The following is a 20,700-nucleotide window of genomic DNA, read 5'->3' as shown; positions in this document are numbered from 1 at the left end:
AATTTGACCCTAAGCACATAAAAATAATGGTTTAAGAGAAAAAAAAAAAAAAAAAAAGGCAAAAATGGGACCGTGGACTGGCATCGGGGACAGTGTCATGAAACTGCAGTAAGATGCATGAGCCTAGTAGAAAGAAAAAGAGAAGGGGGTGGGGGGGGTGAGTTACTTATGAATCAGTACAACTGTGCTTTGTTCTGCATGAGTGTTTTAATAGAGCAAGTGTAATATAAGGATCAGGTGGGCTCGTGGGAATGGAACAAAAGGTTTTGTAAAATTAAAGCAAAATAATTATAGCTCTAGGTGTAGAGTGAGCACACTCCAGCAGTTGATAGCAGGAACCTGCTCAGAATGGAGAAGGGAGGAGGGAGGAGGATGCAGTTGGAAAGGTTTTTTGGTTTGTTTTTTTAATATATACATGCATACACATGCACGTGCATACATGTGCATATATACTCCAGATTTATATATGTGCGCTAACAAAAACTTTAAATCCGTGACAGTTGTACGCAACTTTAGAAGTGACTAATATACCCACACACAAAAATGCATTAACATGAAAATTTAAGGAATAGTCTCAAATGAATTAATTAACAACAACAAAAAAAAAAATCACAGCAGAACATTGTCTTTCTAATGGAATAAAGGACTAAAGTCTAAAACAGGGACCGTCCTATGGCATGGGATTTGAAGATGTTCTTGCAGTAAAAGCCCAATGAGGAATATATACAGAGTGCCCAGTACACTAATAAACCAAACTCGAAGTTCCAGAAGTAAATGTGATCTTCTGGGGGTCACAAGAAAGCTGTTGGGAATGTATTGTGTTACAGAATCTCCCACATTTGGGCAAAGCATTCTGCTATGTTCTCTTGCAGAAAAAGCTGTTTCCTACCTGAATTTAAGAGTAGTTTTACCAGCAAGATGAGAGCTTGGTTGATCACAAGGTGGCCTCCCTGTATCTAGTTGTGTGCTTTTCTTTCCTTTACCATCTGCATATATAGGTACCACACTGCACAAGGATGCTGTGTAAAAGTAAAAAACAAAACAAAACCCCCAAAACGGATTCCTGCCCCAACACCCATTTTCACTCTAAGCTGCCGATTGTCCTCAAAGATGTAACTAAAGAGGAGATGCCCTGGATCCAGGAATGGAGAAAGACTGTACTCAGGTGTGCATCCTTCTCTTTCTAGGTATGTCATGTTAGGTTTGAAATGTTCAGAATCTGCTCCTGGTTTGGGCAGTGACTTCCAAACAAATAAGTTATTTTTATTCATGGATATTGAAAGAGGAAGAGCCAGTGAATTTTAACGCCAGCCCCATTAACTCCCCATGGCACCTGTGGATTAGGATGGGTTTCCTTCTACTGATGCACTGCTGTATGCAATGTTATAAGGAATATGAGCAACTACCTGTGATAAAATGAACCTAAAGCGAGAAAGTGGTTTTGTTACAGGACTCAGAATTCCTTCCTTCCTGTGGTGGATGGTTTCTGATGGGCAGGGCGATTGCCACCTCATTGCAGGGCACGGTGCAGGCAGTCTGTGGAAAGGAGGTTCAGTGGAGCCCACAAACCGTAGTTGCAGGCACAGCTACTACAGATGGCTGGCGTGCAAGATAAGGCCTTGGCGAGGGAGGGGGGCGATTAGCCTGCCTCCCACCACATTTCCCCTTTTTCTGTAGTCAGATTTCCCTTATTCAGAGTTTGTTCAGGGTAATTGTTCACAGACAATATATTTTTGTGCTCGCGGTGCAATCAGAGGCTGTTCTCACTTGAAGCTGAGCACATCTCTTAGGTAGTGCTCTCTGCCAGAATGTGGAGGCTGAGATCAGAGTGAAGCTTTATGAGCTCCATTTGGTGCTTTTTACTTCCGTCTTGTTTCTCTCTCTGCAGGGGATGTGAAACTAGATTTGTCCTGTTTCCACAGCAGGGTTTTGGTTTATTTTGTTTTTCCAAAGCATTTCATTCGGTGGCGCAAATCCAGAGGAGAGTGTGTTGCAGAGATGGATTTGAATGTCAGACAGAAAGAGTTATGTTTAATAAACTCTTTGTTGTAAATTATAGAAACTAGAGAGCGGGAGGCCCCTGTTTAATACAAACATTCTGTGGTTAAATTATCGCTTTAAGTATTTACCCCTTAACATAAAGAGCAATGAGACAAGGTAACTTTGCTAAAAGGGCTGCTTATGGGGTTTGAAGCTCAAGACTGAAATTCTTTAGTTCTGGGTACTCCTCTCAAGCTCCTTTCATCTGCCTTTGTCTTTCGCTTTAGAGGCAGCTGCCTAATAGAACTGAGTGAAAGTATAAGACTAGTTAAAAAACAAACAAACAAGACAAAACACCAAAAAACCCCATCAAACCCCCCCAAAAAACCCCAAAACCAGAACAAAGATGCTTCAGTAATACGATGCGGTACTTGAAGATGATCTCCCAGCACGCAAACACTTGAACGTGTAACTCCCCTTATGTGTGCTACTGCTGCTTATCTCCTGTGCTCACCAGCTTTTGAAAGCTCCTTTCTGTCTGTATCACAGGACGAGTTACGTACCTGTGTGGATCTCATTTTGAAGTGGTTTGTCAACACGAGCCTATTATGAAATTAAAGGCCAGTAACAGGCCAGGCATTCAATGGGGTAAGCACTGCACACTGGGAAGGGAGGTCAAGAACAGCTACTCACATCCCAAGTTTTCAGATGCGCCTCCTGAGCGCTGCGTTCTGCTGTTTAGGAACAGAGATGCTGTAAAGCTTCGGAGTTGAGCTCTCATTCACAGCAAGACACAATATGCCAGTATCTGTCACATTCCAAGTCCTTGCAACACTATTGAAGTCAGAGAATTCAAGTCCCAGATTCTTGGCTTCTTTTGAGATCGACTCATTTTTCTTCCTTGCTATTCCAGTAAATCCAACATACATACATGCACATGCATACTCATATAGACGTACTGACATTTTTCCAAAGCATGAAATTCAAAAAAAGGAACAATAGCATGTTTTTTTTCCCTTGTCTTTTCATTTCTGACAAAAAGGAACTTCATAAGTAGTTTATATTCCAGCTTTATTTTCTTCTATTCACTCTTTGCTGGCAGCAAAGTCTAAAAGATTAAGACAAGAACAGCCCTGTATTATATCTATATATTATATATGTATTATATAAATTATTTATATAATAAAACCTGTTCTAAATTCTACTAAAAAAAAAAAAAGGTAATATTTCCACTTTTGCTCAGAAAGAACCAATGTAACACTGCTCACTTTTTCCTTGCTTTCCCTCCATCCATTTTGGAATTCAGTGAGCAGTAACATACAGACATCAGTAAAGGCTGCTGTCCCTCCCTTTGCTCTTTTGTCTGATTCTCCTTTTCCCAGTCTGTAGGAGAATGAATCTAGTCTGGCTAGAGACTTTGCACTCTGATTTTCTCATAAGGCAGATGAAGTTTTTTAGATAACAGTAGGGACAATTTCTGGTCTTATTGAAGTCGTTGGCAGTTCTCCAGATGATTTGTTATGAGATTTGGCCTTGAGAAAAAGGATCAGTCACACTCATCTCCTTTTTATTCTGAACTAGAATGACCCATATCACTACCCAGTGATGGCTGCCTAGGATACTAGCAGTGACTTTTTGGAAAATGATCAAAAGTTCAAATATATGCAAGAATGCATGAAACCCACTGCCTAAGAGACCAGAGAGAATGCAGTTGGCCACAGCAAAATACGTGATTAAATAGAACCAAATAAAACTGTAAGCTTGTTATGAAAGATCATCTATGTCCATTTTATTATTTTTCTATATAATACCATGTTAGGATGAGGCCTGGAACGGTTCTCTCAAACCTAAACTTATGTATATGTCTTTCTGCATTCTCTAAAATCTTTTGGTTGAGGAGCACTATAAATGGTGCAAAACAAAGTCTCTTTTCCAAGTTCCCTACAGTGAACAACTTAGGAGCGTTTAGTTTTAGCTTGTATTAGGACTTTGTGTCCTCAGAGAACAGATTCTGCCCCTTTGATCTCTAGATAGAAAAACCACTCTTTCCCATGTTTCCCAGTGGCTACAGAAGATCACTGAGGCCCCAGAAAAGAGCCAGGGAGACGCAGAATGAGGACCTTGCTGCTCCAGTCCATTCCCAGCATTGCTGCTGACTTCTTGTATAATTGGAAAAAAACTACTAGTGATCTCCAGTAATCCCCATTTCCAAAATGAATTTAAGAGTACTTACCTGACTTAACAACATAGATTAAGGAAGGAAAAAAATAATGTTGAAGACATAGCTGTACTCTCTAATGTTAATATAACTTCTTTCATGTTTTTATGTGAGCAGGTAGTCCACAAAGTAGATTCACAGGCATGTGATTTTATATGTCTGTATCCCGTGAAGTGCCTCTTCCTATGGGAAAGCAGATGATCAAAACCAATATTCAAATCCAACAGTTTTCCCTGTCTTTTGGAGGGGGAAGGTTGGGTGGTGAGACAAAGAGAACGTAAGATTTCTTTACAATACAGTTGCATCTGCAGCTGAAAGCCTTTCACTAACATGTTGCTATCTGGTGTTTTCCCTTTCAGCGTTTCTTGTAGGAGGTGAATTTTCCAGTTGGTTTGACTTTGCTGTCAAAAAAGTCATGCCGAGGTGGTTTTTTTTTTAATTTTCTTTCTTCTGATTACTCTTAACATTTTATTCACTTAATCAAGCCAATGAGAGTTTTAAATGTGTTGTTTGGGGTTTTTTTTTCCTTGATTCCTAACCTGGTAAACAAACTGCTTGTATCCATCTTTACAGAGATAATTTAAAACCACTGTGCTGAAAGTATGGTGTAAAAACACCAGTTCTCACTTCAGAGACAAAAACACTTCGACCTTCAAACCTCGTGTGTTAAACTTGCAAGTAAAAATCATGTTTTTCATTATTCTTGTTACCTCAAGGTTACTTCAGGGCTAAGGTTTCCTGTGAAGATCAAACAAGAGTTGGGTTTTTTTGTTTTGTTTTGGTTTTTTCTGTCTTGCACATCCTCACTTATGCCCAGATTATGCCCTCTGTGAAAATACTAAACCACAGACTTTGTGGCCTTGAAGCTGGAGGGAGGATTGCTTGGTGTTTTCAAGGCTCTGATCAGCAGACCAAGAGAGATCCGGCTTCTCTTCTCCTCTCTGGCTCAGTAACCTTGGGAAAGTCAATAATATATTTGTGCCTACATTCCCCAGCTGTAAAGGAAGGGGATATTGTTTCCTTGCTGCAGAGGTCCTTTGAAGATAACCGTGTTCTCTGAAACTGATAGTGAGCCCCAGAAAACGCCTGTGTGGGTCGGGTTCCCAGGTGGCACCGTGAGTAGCGTGTTTTTCTCCGAGCGCACGGTCCTGGAGATCCACCAGGAAATCATCCACCCTTCAAGGCAATCGCAGCGGGCTTCTCCACCCCTGCCTGAGCACACCTTGTCAGCAGCTGCTTCGGGAAACCTCCGCCTCTCCCTCCCCGCTGAGCAGGGCTGTTGACGTAGAGGAGGCTTCTGCGTGCTCCTCTCACCCTTGCAGCATGCAGTGAGTGAACTTGCCCCAGCCTGACTCATTACTTTGGACTTTTTGATCCCCATCACGGGGTGAAAGTGGTTGTTTTAGAGCCACAACGTAGCAATTCTGCTGTGATTTATTACCTGCAAATGCTTGTGTTCGTGATATACTTTTTAAAATGTTTTGCTGAAACCATATTCACATAGGCTGATCATATGTGCCCCAGATACAAACAGGAAGACAAACTTTCCAGTTCCATCTGCTGCAGTCTAGAATGATTTTATCCACCATTCACTGGGGGAAAGCAATTCTGATTTAAATGGCACATAAGCTGTGCGTTGTTAGTCTGATAGGATGAAGTATTATGTTTTTTTCCTGGTGGGTTTTTAAATCTGAGCTGGAAATAAGTGCGCTGTGTGAACTCTAAGCAGAGATGTATAAAACAAAACAAAAAAAAAATACTTGAGAAATATCAGATGCTGGAACTGTACATCAGTGATGTCTGCTTAGCACCTGGACTGCTTGTTAAATCTCTTCTGAATGATTCTTCCACCAAAATACCTGGTCAGCTCTTCTCCAGCAACTTTCAGTAGAAGTAGGGAGGAAACTGCATCAAAAACCAGCCAAACACAACCCCCTTGTAGCCACCACTGTTTGGAAATGAACAATTAATGAATGCAGCCTCTTCATTGATGCCCTAAATTCCTCTGCAAAGTACGCCTCCACACCTGACCTAAGTTATATCACGTTGTCATGTTGTGGAATAATCTATTGTTGAATGTGTACAGAAAAAAGATCGTAAGATTTATATAGTGAAAAAATCACTTTGGCATAGAGAACAAAATAAAATTTAAGTTCACGTGCCGTGCTCGAACTGAGAGACATGTCACTGTGTAACTCCACAGCTTTCTAACACTGCTAATGGGAAGCAGCAGTCGTGTTTATGTCCTCCAGGAGCCCTATCCGGAAAAGTGCTCGACTGCAGCGGACCCTGGTGCCTGCCAGGAGACAGCTTTCCAATGGAAAGCTTTCCGTAGCAAGCTGTTTGTTACGAGTCACCTGGTCGGCTTTCCTTAAGGCATCGCTGCCTTGGGTCAGGTTTGGGGCACAGTCACACCTTTATAAATTTGTGTTAGTATTGATTTTAGTAGAAGTAGCTGAGGTTTGTGTTGGTGTTACTGACCAGAAGCTGTTGATTTCAGTAGGAATTTACCTGGATAAAGGAATAACATCGAGCAGCTGAATTTTAACTGTTCTGGACCCGTTGAATCCTTTATGTTACCTGGTTTGTAACTTATGTACTTACATAAGTAAGTATGTACTGTGTACATATAACTTACGTACTTACACGTGGGCTTAATTTGCTGGATTTTTGTCTCTTTTCCTCAAAATTAATGTCTTTAAGTTTGTTTATTTCTTTAAATTTGGATTTTACTTTCTTCATTTGTAAGTAGCTAAAGATGCTCAGCAGTAGCTAGTCTGTCGTGGTGGTACAGGTTACTAGGTAATGTTGAGAGTTAATTCAGTGGGGAGATGGGATGGAGATGTTAGTACCAGCAGCCTTTGTGACACGGAAGAAAAGCACTGAGTTGTTTTGAGAGAGATTTTTCTTGTTAGAAAAATCACTGCAGAATGCCTGTCCAGCTTCGGAAAATAAAAATACCTTTGCAAGTGAAAGCAAATAGGTGCTGCAAGCAGGGAGAAAACAAACGTGAGGTTAAAAAGTTAAGAGTGACCACGTACCCTTTTTTTTCTGTCGGTTGGATTTGGAAGGGCTTCCTACCAAAACACACATGATAAGACACAGGGCTGCGTTCAGGCCAGCTGCTAAGCCACGATGCCACGTGAACGCTGGCTCCCTGGGCCGCGCGGAGAGGAGGGACTGCCGCGCTGACTGGCGTCCCTCGGGGGACGAATGTGAAGGAAGGAAGCGGATCACAGTGTATGAAGTCTGAGAAGTGACAGCGTTTTGCACTGAAGGCAGCTGCATGAGGTTACCTGAGGACAATGTCTGGCTCTACTAGCTGATTGCTTAGAGCATTTAAAAAAAAATACGGTTAATGGGGGCACCTCCTAAGCAAACCAGATATCCCTTTTACCATGCAGTCCCTGTTGAGAAGAGTATAATTTCACGTTAATTACACTAGATAAGTAAAAATTTGCTATGTTCTGACTTTATCCAGTAAATTCCCATCTAACCCAGTTGTCCCTTTTAAGCGTGTCAGCTTTTCTTTCAAAAGCTCTGCTGTGCGAAGACAAATTAGTACATAAATGTGAAAATATGTAATTTAAGACAACAAAAATTAGGAAGGCCTTATCCATTTTTTCAGAAAGAATTTTTTATTACAGAGTATTACGACCATCTCTGCTTGCTTACAGCTGTTTATAAAAATTAAATTTGTTTTTGTTCATACTGTTTATTTTTCACTGCTAAACCTTAACAGCAGAATTATACTTGTCACTTTTGTTGTCTTTAATGTACTTTAATTTTGTTTAAAGTTGATTTAAAGTTTCATTTTCAGATTTTCATCTAAATATTAAAGATTTGACCTGAGAGTACCTCCTAAGACCTCCCCTTCTCTGCTCTCTCCTTAAATCATACATGACATATACTAGACAATAGTCAGATTTAATTCTGAAATGCTTTGTTTATGTCCGTTTAAGTTAAAGCCAAAGGAAAAACGATTAGTTTATCTTACCTACAATTAGTATGTATCTCTGTTCAATCAAAGTTCACTATATTTCCAAAGACTTTCCCTCATAAAGGGCCCTTGGAGAGCGGGTCCACTGCTCTCTTCTTGAAACCTATAACTCTCTTGTTTACATCAAAGGATGTAGGGTGGGCACCAACGGGGCACTTGGAAGGTCTCCTGTTTTGAAGACACTTGTACAGCTACGTGTCATCAGCTGTCAGGTCTATTTTTTGTGTCCTGTTTTTTAGAGCTTTCCCAGAAAAATCAGTTTTAGAGAAGAAGCGAGCAGTGCGCTCCAAGTGAGGTTTTGACCTTCCGCACGCCGTTTGTTTCTTCATCCTATTTTGCTTTTGGAGAGTGCTGTCCTGCAGGGAGGAGGTGGTCGGTACCCTTACAAAGTTTATGGATCTCCTGTTATGTTGCTGTTTGGCAGGGAGATTTGGGGAGGAAAGTTAAATAATTTCTAACATGAAGTAACAATCAGTTGAGCAAATGGCACTGTAAGATATCTGTGTACAAGAATCCCAAAGCTGACTGGGTTGTTTAAGCATGTTTCTAACTTGTCTGCTTTTTAGCAGCTGATATATAGGAAATACAAAACATAAATGCATTTTACTAGGGGTGTTTGATGCTTCTGATGCTGTTTGTGCTTAGAACATGGCATTTTAGAATGCACGGTTGTATGTGAAGAATTATTAGTACATTTTATCATCCTGTGGTTCGAATTTGTGGAAATCCCACGGTTTTCTACAATACCACTACATTATATGAAATGCGCACAGTCCTTGTAAATGCAGTAAAGTATCCATGATGTGACATTAATTTTCACTTTTGGGCCCACAAGTTCGTTTTGCTCGTGTAAGAAGTAGCCAGACCCAAACTGATTTTGACAGATGATGCCTTTCTGTCCTAAAACAGATTTAAATGGATCCTTTATCTTACCATTCAATCCCAGGTGGGTCATTTTTTTATTCTACCCTTTATAAGGGTGTTCCTGTTTTGTATTTCAGAACCTAGATTTTCGTTTAGCAATTAATGCGGGTGATTCAAGTCACTCCTTCTGTATTTTATTAATTTTTGCCAAATATAGTATTTCTCTGCCTACTGTTGATTGAGCAGAATGGAACTTGCCTACACAAAATTTCTTAGGAAATACAATTTGCACATCCAGATTTCTAACTACACCCACTCTCCCCATTATTGCAAGGTGTTAATCTAGTTGTATGATGCTGCCTGCACAGATGCATGCATACATACCCTCTTTCAAAACAGGTTATGTGCCTAAATCCTAACGAGAGAGCTTGGATGCTGAATTTTTCTAAGTCTCTGTGCTCACTGAATATTTAGCCCTTGTGGTTACTGCAACAGAGTTTTTGTGAGGGCTTTTCTGTGCTTTTAGAAGGTGCTTTTAGTAAGTAGTCTAATCCTAAGTAACAACTGAGTTGTTGAGCAGCTACTAATTTTAAAAGTAATTTTAAATTTACTCATATCCATTTTAACAGTACTTTTGATTTGAGAAGTTCTCTTCCAGAAATCTACCCTGGAGAAAATGGTTTTAATCAGGTTAAAATGGAGGCAAGATAGGAAAAAAAAGATGTTTGCTGTGGCTTGACTGCAGCAGTGCTAATGAGCTCTGCTCTAATACATGAAGGAACATATGGCCCCCATCTGAATACAAACTGGACACAAAGCAGTAATTCAGCTGAGATGTCCTGAATATTGTAAACTGGGTGAATGTGGTTGAAGGTGTTTATAAACGGTGGCTGAATCCCACACACTGACTCACTGCTTTCTAATGTCCGGGGCTCAAGGTGCTGTTTGTAAGAGTATAGAAAATGACCAGTAGAGGGAATTCTTAATTAATGCTAACAAAATAACAAACTGAAGTGTTATGTTATGAAGAATAGACTTCTTGTGCTCATGACGCAGCAAGAGACGGATTACGGAGAGGGCGAGTTAGGAGAAGAAAAATCACAGGACAAGCAAATTGAGTATTTACTGGCAAATAATTGCTCTCTTAAGCTGTGGCTCTCTTCCTAAATTCTTGGCATTCCTGAGCACTAGAACCATTTTCAAAAAATGCATCGTTACAGAGTAGATGCAAAAAAACCTCTCAAAGGCTGATGGTGCAGACTTGCACAGGTAAGAATGTGTGTGTTACTGCATATATTTCTTCTGAAGTTTTAGTTTGTCCATCATGTACAGGACTGCTACTTTTTTGTGTTTCCAAGAGAACTGACGTTTTGGTTTCACATCTATATTTCGTCTAAAAGTTGGGGCAGTGGAGATAGGCTTCTAGGCTGTAATGTATACTTTCCATCAGCGCAGATGTATTGATGTGCAAGAAGACTAAACAAGCTTGTGGGAGAAAGTATAAGGCCCAATTTGATTTAGTTTAAATGGGTTCTGGTTTTTACAGAGGTGCCTCCGATTAAAAAGCTACGTGGCAGCTTAATATAGGACAGGGACATAAGCCCCTCTGTGCTTGTGCTTGTGTTTTGAGGCAGTCTAATTGCACTAGAAATTTTTTTTATTCTACTCTCTAGAGTAATAATTTCACTAGAAATTAGACTTGTGAGATGCTGCAGGGAAGGAACTTTTTCTAAGCAACTCTTAGGGATTGCCTGCATCCCTAGGGCTTCTCCAGGCATGGCTTCCCAGGGAAATGAGACGTCTGGGAACCCACTCTGTTTGCTCCCTCCTGTATGAAGTTTGCATACCTGTCCCAAAATTTGGCCGCTGTCAGCCAAGTTTGCTGGATGAAAGTCTCCAAGATACCTAAGCTTCCACGTTTTGTGGAAGCAGGCAGCTGTTTAAAAGGAAGAAGCTCTTTTAATGACCCCGCTGAGGCTGCCTCACAGTTTTGCCCAACATTACACACCAACGTGGACAGAAATCCATAAGAAAGGAGGCTCTTTTGGCTCTCCATGAATTGGCTTGAATTCACAGGGGATTTGATTTTTGTATATTCCACATGCAAAATTCATTTTCTAATAATAAAAAGATCCGTGAGGGTGTGGAAATGTATAGGTGGTTAAGAATACTTTGCCTTAAATACAACTCTTATTCACCTCTTAAACAACAAATACAGTAACGTTGCTATTTTTTGTCAAACTACAAAATGTTCTTCATTTCTGCTCACCATTTCATCATGTGTATTAAAACGAATGGCCAAGGCGGTCTCACTTTTCACAAGTAAATGCAAGTAGCACTTACTCCTGAAGAGCAGAAATATTCCTTTGATTTTACAGGGATTTTATTTTGGTTGTACAGACCCTGGTCAGGTGGGATATCCAAGCTGAACGCTTGATTGATGGGACGTATATGCATTGCAGATACCCCTCTAGAAAGCCACACAGTAAGCATCACAGAACCCAGTATTAGGTCCTTCAGAAAAAAATGCTAAGTTTCCCATAAAGAATAATGGTGATTTAACCTTTCCCACAGGGGTAGTTTCTCCTTAATAGGTATCGAATTGAAGTTGGCTTATGTCTTTAAACATCGGCAGTTTTCTGTCCTCATACTTTATTGTACCATAATTGTGGATATTCTTTATATTCAGTATTATGCTAATTATTTCTGTGATTATATTTATCATTATTATAATGGGTTTTATTATTGTTATTATTATTATGGCAATAATTAGTCCTTTTTAAACTCATAAAATCTTGGCCCTTCTGATGTCATGGGTACAGAGTACTGCAAGTTAATTATATAGTATGTGGATGAAAAATAATAATCCTTTTATTGGTTTTAATGTTCTGCCTTTTAGTTTTAATGACTGTCCCCTCTTTTCTTGGGAGGTCAGATTTATTTTATTTTCTCTGTGCAGTTACATTTATATCATTTCCACTATGTTCAGTCTTTTTCATTTTCTCTGTCAGTTTGAAGCTTTCTAAACTTTTCGCATAGGGAAAGCTCTTGAGGGCTTTAATGAGTCTTTTTAACTCTCTGAACCCTTTTTGTTTCTTCTCTATCCTCTTTGAGACAGGGTGATCAGGGTTGACTGCAAAATCCAACTTGATGGCATAACACCAACTTATGTAACCGCATTATAGTATTCTCAGAAGTACTTCCTTTGGACCCCCCCGTCTGTGTGAGGCACTGAACAACCCCACCAAATCCCTCAGTTTCCTTTTCCTGAGTTGGGTCCCGTGACCTTACCATGCATTGAGAGATGGAAACAGTGCAAATTATTCCCGGTAATAGGAAGGGCTAACTATAGAATCCTATGGAAAGTTTTTTTTCAAAGTCAAAAGAAAGATCTGTGGAGAAGGATCCTTGTACCTTGTGTGCAGCAAACTGGAAGGATTCCATAAGATTGGGATGGCTGACATGGAAAGGAAGTACAGCTTGTTCTGTGGCTTCTAGACCATCTGCAAGTGACTTGCAAGAGATGAGAGGGTGCCAAACAAAAGCACAATTGTGATATAGTGGAAGTATGAATCAGTCATTGGTCTACTCTTACTGGAAAAAACAGGCAAAGCCCGGGACTGTTCCTTGGGTGGCACTACGATACTTCATTCTTTTAAAAGATGCATGTTTCAGGCACTAATTCAAGACCAGAAGTCACATTAAGATGTCTGGAAAAAGCTTTTTTCGGTTCAGATTGTCAAATTTTATCTTTTTATTTCTGCAGATATATAGAGGCATGTTATAGAAATATGAAATAGGAAGTCCCCAGGTCCAAGTAGAGAATATTGAGTTGACTTTTGCTGGAAGTGAGTGAGTTTTTATTCCCATTCCTTTCCTCTCACTTCATCCCCCTTCTCCCTTCTTTTGCCTCCTCTTCTTGCCCCTCCCTGCCTTCCACCAGGAATTTTCCTTCTTGCTTCCTTAGTAAAAATTCTGACTGGCCTGGTATATTTTTCTACTGTAAATGATCACTTTCAGCATTAAGGTGATAAAACTACTTTATGCCTTCTTGGTTGCCCAAGAGATAACAAATAGATTTTGAAAAGCAGATGGTTGTCTAGAGAGCCCCGAGGTATCGCAGAGCTAACAGGTGCAGCTCCCTATTCAGATTCTGCAATGCAAAGAAATCCTCTTTCTCAGACAAACCAGAAAAAAAAAAAAAAAAAAAAAAAAGGAGAAAGAATGAAAAGATGGACTTTAAGGGTCCAAAGACATATATTTTTAAATTGTATTTATGGTAGGTAATGCAGGGACAGCATTCGTATGGTGAAAGTAGCCATCCATTGCGAAGAACAACACAAGCTTCATGGCTAAACAGAGAGCTGGAAGGTGGAGACCAGTTATGGCTGTTGACTAGTTGAGTAATTTGCAAAACTCTTTTTACGTCTGTTTTCCACACAAAAGCAGACAGTATTGGAGGAATAACTATTGTATCCTTCTACAGATCATTGTGAACCCTGTATGGGAAGAGTTAAGGAAGGAAAAGTGTATTACTGTTGAAACACTAGTTACTGAGGCAACTCAAAACATGTTTCTGAAATGTGTAGAGTAAATTGCTGAATCCCTCAAGCAAAACAACACATGTAGGTCATTAGCAAAGAAAGAAAAATCATACCATTACCTCTTTCTAGTTGCGTGTGTCCCATCTTACAGGTTTAATATGGGGTAGTCAAAGTATGTAGCCAGTCTTCCAATAGTTAAGGAGCTATGTCTTCACTTTTTCAGTTCTTTATGTTTTGTTAGAGCCTGGCTTCTGTGAGCTATTGATAACTTCAGATGCAATTTACTCGGGGTTTTGTTCACCCTACCATAAATCCCCATTCAGAAGGAAAACGATTGGAGAATATAAATGCTTCATTATTAATAAAGTCATTAGGCCTTAATTTTGTGATCTTAAGCTTGAGCCGTTCAACTGAAATCCCTGGTGTGTGCTTACTGAATCAGGGCCGTGGTGCAGGGCTGGAAGCTCTTCATTGTCATAGCTGCTCTTAAGCACATTTGGTCTTGGGATACCAGAGGACTATGAAGTCGTGTAACTCGCAGGCGGTCAGAAGAGTTATCCTTGCAGAAGCAAGTGATGTATACAAGGCAACAAAATTACTATCTTGCATTGCTGAAGGTAGAAAAAACAGAGACCCTAACTTCTAGCCTTCTAGTTTGAGTACTGGAGAACAGGCTTTTCTATTTCAGGGGCAAAATAAAGCTAAAGGAAACCAAGAGGATAACTAATCAGGATTTTAGCTAGTAGTGAGAAATTAGGAAAGGGCAAATGATGAACATGACTCTTAACTGCCCAAGCATTAAATATTAAAGTCTTTAAATTCTAGATTGCAAGGAAAGTGTTTCAGTGTATTAGAAAACAAATTCATAATAACCATAATCACATTTTAAAATTGATGAGTACAGGAATAAGACGGTATTATAGATCAATAATCTTATGCAAAAGTTTTTCTAGGAGTTATGGAATCTGATACATCATACTCTCAATTTTTCCGTAAAAACAGTTTTCCATTAGTCATCAGGTTGGAACAAAGTTTATAAAAATTGGAAAAACAAGTCATAGGAGCTATAAAACATTTTGAAAAGTTAAAATGAAAAAGATGAATAGGACGGAAAACTTTTTGAGCAGTTGAGAGAAAAGAAAGTAATGGGGAGATTTTTTTTCTGCTTTTGTTTAAAAGATGGGGTCTTGATGGAGAGTTAAGCTGGGAGGATACTGTGGCCAACTGTGAATATGTGATACCATTAGAGGAAAGATTGCTCTCCTGTTCCTATTTTGAGACAAATTGCCTTAGTGGTCCTGGTCCTTCGGTTCCACGCAATTATCAGCTGAACTGAAGGAGCTCTCTCTATAGCTGTGAGTAGTAATGAGGCTTTAGCATTTCTTCGCACATTACTACTAGAATGTGACCTCTCTCACTAGAAGGCTCACCTTTTCATTATAAAGGTGTTATTTCTTTTCTGCATATTTAAAGCATCGTTCAGGTTACGGTACAATCCCTTCACTGTGAAGCAGTAGAAAATTCAAACCAACAGAAGTTCCAGAGAGCTTCTTTGACCTTGGATGTGAAAGGTGGTTAGTGTGGAGGTTTCAGTATACCAGGGCAGGAGCTCAGAAGGGGAGCAAAAGAATAGATACATTTAGGATTGTACTCAGAATATTGTATAAATGATGCAGGAAACACAGAGAAATGCCACAAACACATCCACATAGGGAGATGTCAGAGACAGCTTGAGAGCTGCCATCCAAAACTGTGATGACATCTGAAATGTAGATAGATGTAAGGCAGCGATAGCGTCCTTTTAGGAAGATATTTGTTCTTTCCGTGATGATTTTCCCCCTCACACCAGTTGGCATACTCTCCTGTGACACGGAATTGATGTGACCTCATGAAATTCCAAGAAGAGTGGAAATCAGACAAAATGGATGGTTCTACGAAGGGCAAATTAGCCAGTCCTCTTAGAAGAAGTAAAGGACGTGGTGTGAGTCAGTCCTCAGAAAATGGATAAAAGGTAGTTGGGCACAGAATCTCTTAAGTGCTGTGAGGAGGTGCTACTGCGTGGCAGATTTACCTAAGATTTATGTGCTGACAGGAGACCAGGTTTGGGGGTAGGAAGGCTTTTTATGATCAAGCAGTGTAGCTCAAGGCAGCATTGGTTTTATGTGTGTGAATGATAGACAGTGGTGAAGCGGAGTACAGCAGAATCCGAAACCAAGCGATTGTGATTGGGCAAATTATAGGGGGATTTATGCTCTCTGCAGCTACAGCTCAGGTGATTTGGCTATGCTTTTTCTTTTTCTCACTCTTTCCCCAATTTATTTTGTATTATGTATCATGCCTATAATTGTGTTCTCTGTTGTTTCTCTCCTGACATGTTTAATCCCACAACACAGTCTAGTCTTGATGTTTTCCTTCTCTTTCAAAGAGTCCCAAGAGAGAGAAGCAAGGAAGGTAGATGTATTTGACTTTGGAAAATAAGTTGATGCCAGTTGCAAAGGAAATAAAATATATCACAGGGGTCTGCTGTGGAGCGGGGAGTGAAAATATTGCTCGTTTGTGACAAAAGATTGCCTTGAAGACTGCTTTAGCTTGATCAGTCTGAAACCCATGTCTCCCTGTTTCCATTACAAAGGCTTTTATGTTCCTGTTTCTTTTGGAAAAGGACATCATCTATTTTGAAATAAATCCAAGGCTCCCCAAATGGACTGTTTGCTTTCGGGCCCAGCACGTGAGAGCTGTGCATCAGGGTCACATTGCAGAGGGGGTAGGAGAATGTACATTATTTAGGTCGTGAGCCAGAATAGCCAAGGAGTCCGCATGTGACCAGCCCCAGGGCAGCAGAGGAGCCGCGGTTTTAGGCCGATACAGCGTGTGTTCCTTCTGTGGGGACTTTGAATATGGAGGCAGCTCAGCTGTACTGCAGTACGGGGCCTTGGCTCCTGCCCAGCCCTGGGCAATGGGTGCGCTGTGCCTGGCACAAGAGATGGCAGGATGGGGGAGAAGCTAAAGCCCTCCCCTGCGCAGGTGCTGCTGTGCTGCAGTGAGTGACTGCAGGGCTGGAATCGGATGAGGGAGTCAAGGCCTGAACAAGTGAAACCCAAGAGTTCTTTATTTTGCATGGAGCTCATCTGGTTTGCACATAGGAGATGGGACATACATTTGAAGGCAGAATAGTACTCATGATGACACCTTGCTTTCAAGTCTTACTTGGTGCTGATCACTCCTTCAGAGGATCTCGGCCTGGATATGTTCATTGGAGTTGATCATTGCAGAGCCTTAGTATGTTATTTCAAGTTCTCAGCAAACAGTGGCTCAATATCCTCCCCAAAGTGCCTGTGGCTTCTTATCCTGAAGACAGCTTTCTGACATGCTTTTTCTTTCCCTGCTCCTGAGATGTCCCTAATCTCTTCTGAGCATCAGTCCCCGTTTTTCAGTTTGCAGCAGAGAACTTTTTCAGTGCGTACCTGTGGAGCTCATTCCTAACCTATTATTTTGATATTAATGGTTTAACCTAGTGTAAAGAAGGAAAAGAAATGCCCCCTCTGGAAAGTGATAATACAGTCTTTAAATTAAGTGGTGGACATCTGTGGTGGTGTTTTGAAGTTCAAGGGTTTTTTTTTTCTTTAGCATGTTTCTATTTGCATAAACTGCTGATGCTTCTACCTCAGATTTTTTTCTTTAGAAATCTTACAGGGTTTCTTGAAATTTCTATTCCTCCAATTCAGCTTTTAAAAGAAATTCTAAAAAGTTTTTTTAAAAAAAAAAAAAACCCCGAAACAGAAACAACCAAGAAAGCAGCTCTCATGTAAGATTAGCTCAAGTGAGCTGCTGCCAGCTGGTGATGTCTTTGTACTGTAAGTGGGCTTTATATTTCATATGGTCTAACCATCGTGGCCTGCAATGACTCTGGATAACAGTCCATGAATCCGGAAAAATACAAGTAAAGGTGACAGGGTGCTCACACTGGTAAGTTACTGGTATGAGAAGATGCCTCATTTCTAGGAGACCACTCTCCTCCTCTCTTGCTAGCTTGAAACTATCTGGTTTTAGACAAGTTTGGCAGAAGGGTGGAGGCTGCAAGGAGACTGAATTCCTACAGAATTGAGGCAGAGGCAGAAATTACTCCTGCCCTGCAAGGGAGCCTGCACTGTGCACTCCAGAGAGGCACACAGGGGTTGTCCTGTCAGCTCTCCCAGACTGGCCTGGTGGTTAGCACCCATGCTTCTTGCTCCTGAGCACTTCTGGGTGCCTGGTCGCACGGTGTGGAGGTGGGAGCTGGAGGTCCTGTGAGCGCTGGCCAGAGGGAAGAGCAAAAGAGTGTGAGAGGAAGAAGTGGCAGAGTGGGAAAGGGCAGTCATAGCTGGGGAGGCTGGGGATAGCGTGGCTGGGATGTCCTAGAACCCAAATCCAAAGAAGCCAGGCCTCACTAATGCTGTTACTTGTGAAATGACCTGCTCAATTCAGATACCCTCTTGTCCATCACCATATCCAGAGGTATTTTAACAAAGAAACATTGCTTTGAGATGAAAGACTGGAACTGAAGGGAAAAAGACACAAGTTCTGGTCTTTAGATAATACGTGTGAACTCGACAAACTGATTATAATGTCTGTGTCTCAAATTCTTCATCTCTGAGAGAAGAATAAAAATACATGTGTGCTTCAGAAGGGAGCTGAGATACTTCATCCATTTGGAAATGATTTTTCTCCTTTAGGAGACAGATGCTTTACCTTTTCCATGAAAAGTTGTAAATGTTTCAGAAACAATTAATGAAGCTTCCTGACATCCTCTTGGGTGAGGAAATATGATTGCTGTGGGAAAACTGAGGCAAAAATCTGTCATGTGAATATTTTATTTTAATAGTTAATGAACAGGGAAAAAGAAAGTATTACTGTAAAACACATGAGCAAGACTGTGGAAAACTTTGGCAGAGTAAGGTACTGAGATAAATTCTGTCTTGATTGGCATCTCTTGAAGGTCAAAGTGTCTACCCAGTGTATAAGGCAGGATTAAATTTGGCTCATGGTATAAATATAATCAGAAGACTTACCTCTTAGTGTACTTAATTTCAAAATGCATATACTGCATAAGGCGTGCTTGTAGAGTAGAAAGAAATACTTTGAAAAGTGACTATGTGAAAAGATAAACTACTTTTGTTTTCACATCAGCAGTAGTAGCATTATTTTTTAGATGAAAACCTAATTTTTTCTTGTAAACAATACCTAATCCCCAGGTGGCACACCTCTTCAGTCGATGGCAAAAGAACTTGATCCAAATACACCACACCATCTGAGGGTGTTGGTGTTGTGTACAATTAACATTTCCTATTTAAGGATTTGGAAATTGGGACACAAAAAAGCAAAGCAGGCTACACAGCAAATAAAGTGGCAATTGAGGAAGAAAAAACAGATGCCCTGACCTTTTCCTCGCTGTTTAAATCAGGAGGTCCATAGTCCTTGGAAGCACACACATGTCACACTGCATGATTTCTGTTCTTGCAGGCTGTGTGTTACCTCAGATGATCAAATTGTTTTGATTCATCCCAAAACCCAAGTCATCAAATCAGTAATCCTAGGTAGTCTCACTTCTCCACTAAGGCAAGCCTGCTTTTTTTTTTTTGATCTCCAGTAGATTTTAGACTGAACACATACCAAGCAACATTTTTGAACCGCATTCATGTCATGTTACTGGCAGATTGTAATTATACGAATATGTATGTACCAGTATGCATTGAATTGTAACTGTAATATCTGTGGCAATCGCTTTCCTCCATTAGACTTCTGTACCTTTATATCAGTTTGGTATGTAACTACATCTGTTAGTCAAGCATATTATAAAAGAAGAAAAAAAGTAGAAGCTTCAGCTGGTAGGAAATGAAAAATCTATGGTGAGAAAAGACAAGACCACCTGTAAGCTTCAGATACATGCTGACACTAAATTATTATATTTTGGGTTTTTTTTTTTTTAGGGTAAGCTTCTCAAAGTCAGCAGTGACTTTATATTATGTCCACGGAGTCCCCATCCCTGGAGGGGTTGAAGAGTCGGGTTGACCCAGCGCTGAGGGATCTGGTGGAGTTGGGAACTGTCAGTTTTAGGTCAATGGTTGGACTGGAGGATCTTCAAGGTCTTTTCCAACCGAGATGATTCTGTGAAGTCGGTGTGGGGTTTATCATACACTTAAGATGAAATAGACCAGTACTGCATATTGTGAATATCTCACCCCTGAATAAAACCAGGTCCATATGAAAAAACCCAAACAAACAAAAAAAAACCCAACACAACTGAATACCCACCTTTGCTTTTGTGTTCCTGAATCAGATAGGGAAGACAATGAACAGAAATAGGCATTATTTCCTATCCAGGGAGAGGTGGTGCTTTCCAGCACACTAGCCTTATTTCAAAATTGCTTCGTTTTTTAATTGTCTTGCAGCCTAGCTCATCTGTGCATCCAAAGGGTTTTCCTCCGGCCTTTTTAAATGCATAAAGTTGTTGTGTATACTAGACAAGAACGCTTCTCTGTTTCTACTTGTTTATGCCATTCCTAACTGGTAACACAAAGAGAAATAAAAAGCTAAATCTGTGAGGTTCTTCTGGGAGAGGAAGGTAGGTGAGGAGAGCACTCTGTAGACTTCTGAGGTCAGAAATCACAGACTAATTCCCCAGCAGTGTCACAACTTTTGGACTGCTTAGTTCCTCTCCCTGGGCAAGGGCAATGTTCTCCAGTTCTCAGGTTGTCTAGATGCCATATGTGCCTGACCCCTGGTTATGTGGTGGGGTTAGTTATGATACCTAAGAGTTACCCTGGTTTTACTGTATTTCTGTTGTTCAAAGTATGTTAAGTGGCCATAGTTTCCTCTGGTACTCAAAACCTGAATGGTCCTTTATTTTGTAGATGAGGGGAAACTCACTGGTGGTATTCATGACAGAAATATGTGAACTGTCCATTTCCATTATGACCATATTGGAGTCTGGAATCTCTAATAACTGTATCAAAAGCAGGCTTAAGATGGAGGAGATCTGGCTACCAACTGGTCTTTACTCATAAGAAATAGACATTTGCATTCTTTGTATCCCTGAATTGTAAATCGGGAGGGAC

At 40.4% G+C, this 20,700-nt stretch overlaps 1 protein-coding gene across 11 annotated transcripts in view; it reads left to right on the top strand.

Annotated features, from left to right (window-relative positions):
* The window catches only part of ZBTB20 (zinc finger and BTB domain containing 20), a 492,466-nt gene that overhangs the window by 187,647 nt on the left and 284,119 nt on the right, over nt 1-20,700 (top strand). The window contains exon 5 of one of the 11 annotated variants that reach the window (XM_074808340.1): nt 12,829-12,910. The exons of 9 other annotated variants lie outside the window; for them this stretch is intronic. The gene's annotated coding sequence lies outside the window, so the exon portion shown is untranslated. Of the gene's footprint in view, nt 1-11,898; nt 12,911-20,700 lie in introns of those variants that run through there. One more of the 11 variants, XM_074808412.1, reaches the window with a different exon arrangement.

The sequence above is a fragment of the Strix aluco genome, chromosome 2 (genome assembly GCF_031877795.1).
Source record: "Strix aluco isolate bStrAlu1 chromosome 2, bStrAlu1.hap1, whole genome shotgun sequence".
Classification (NCBI taxonomy): Eukaryota; Metazoa; Chordata; class Aves; order Strigiformes; family Strigidae; genus Strix; species Strix aluco.
This window is presented reverse-complemented; position numbering and strand designations above follow the sequence as displayed.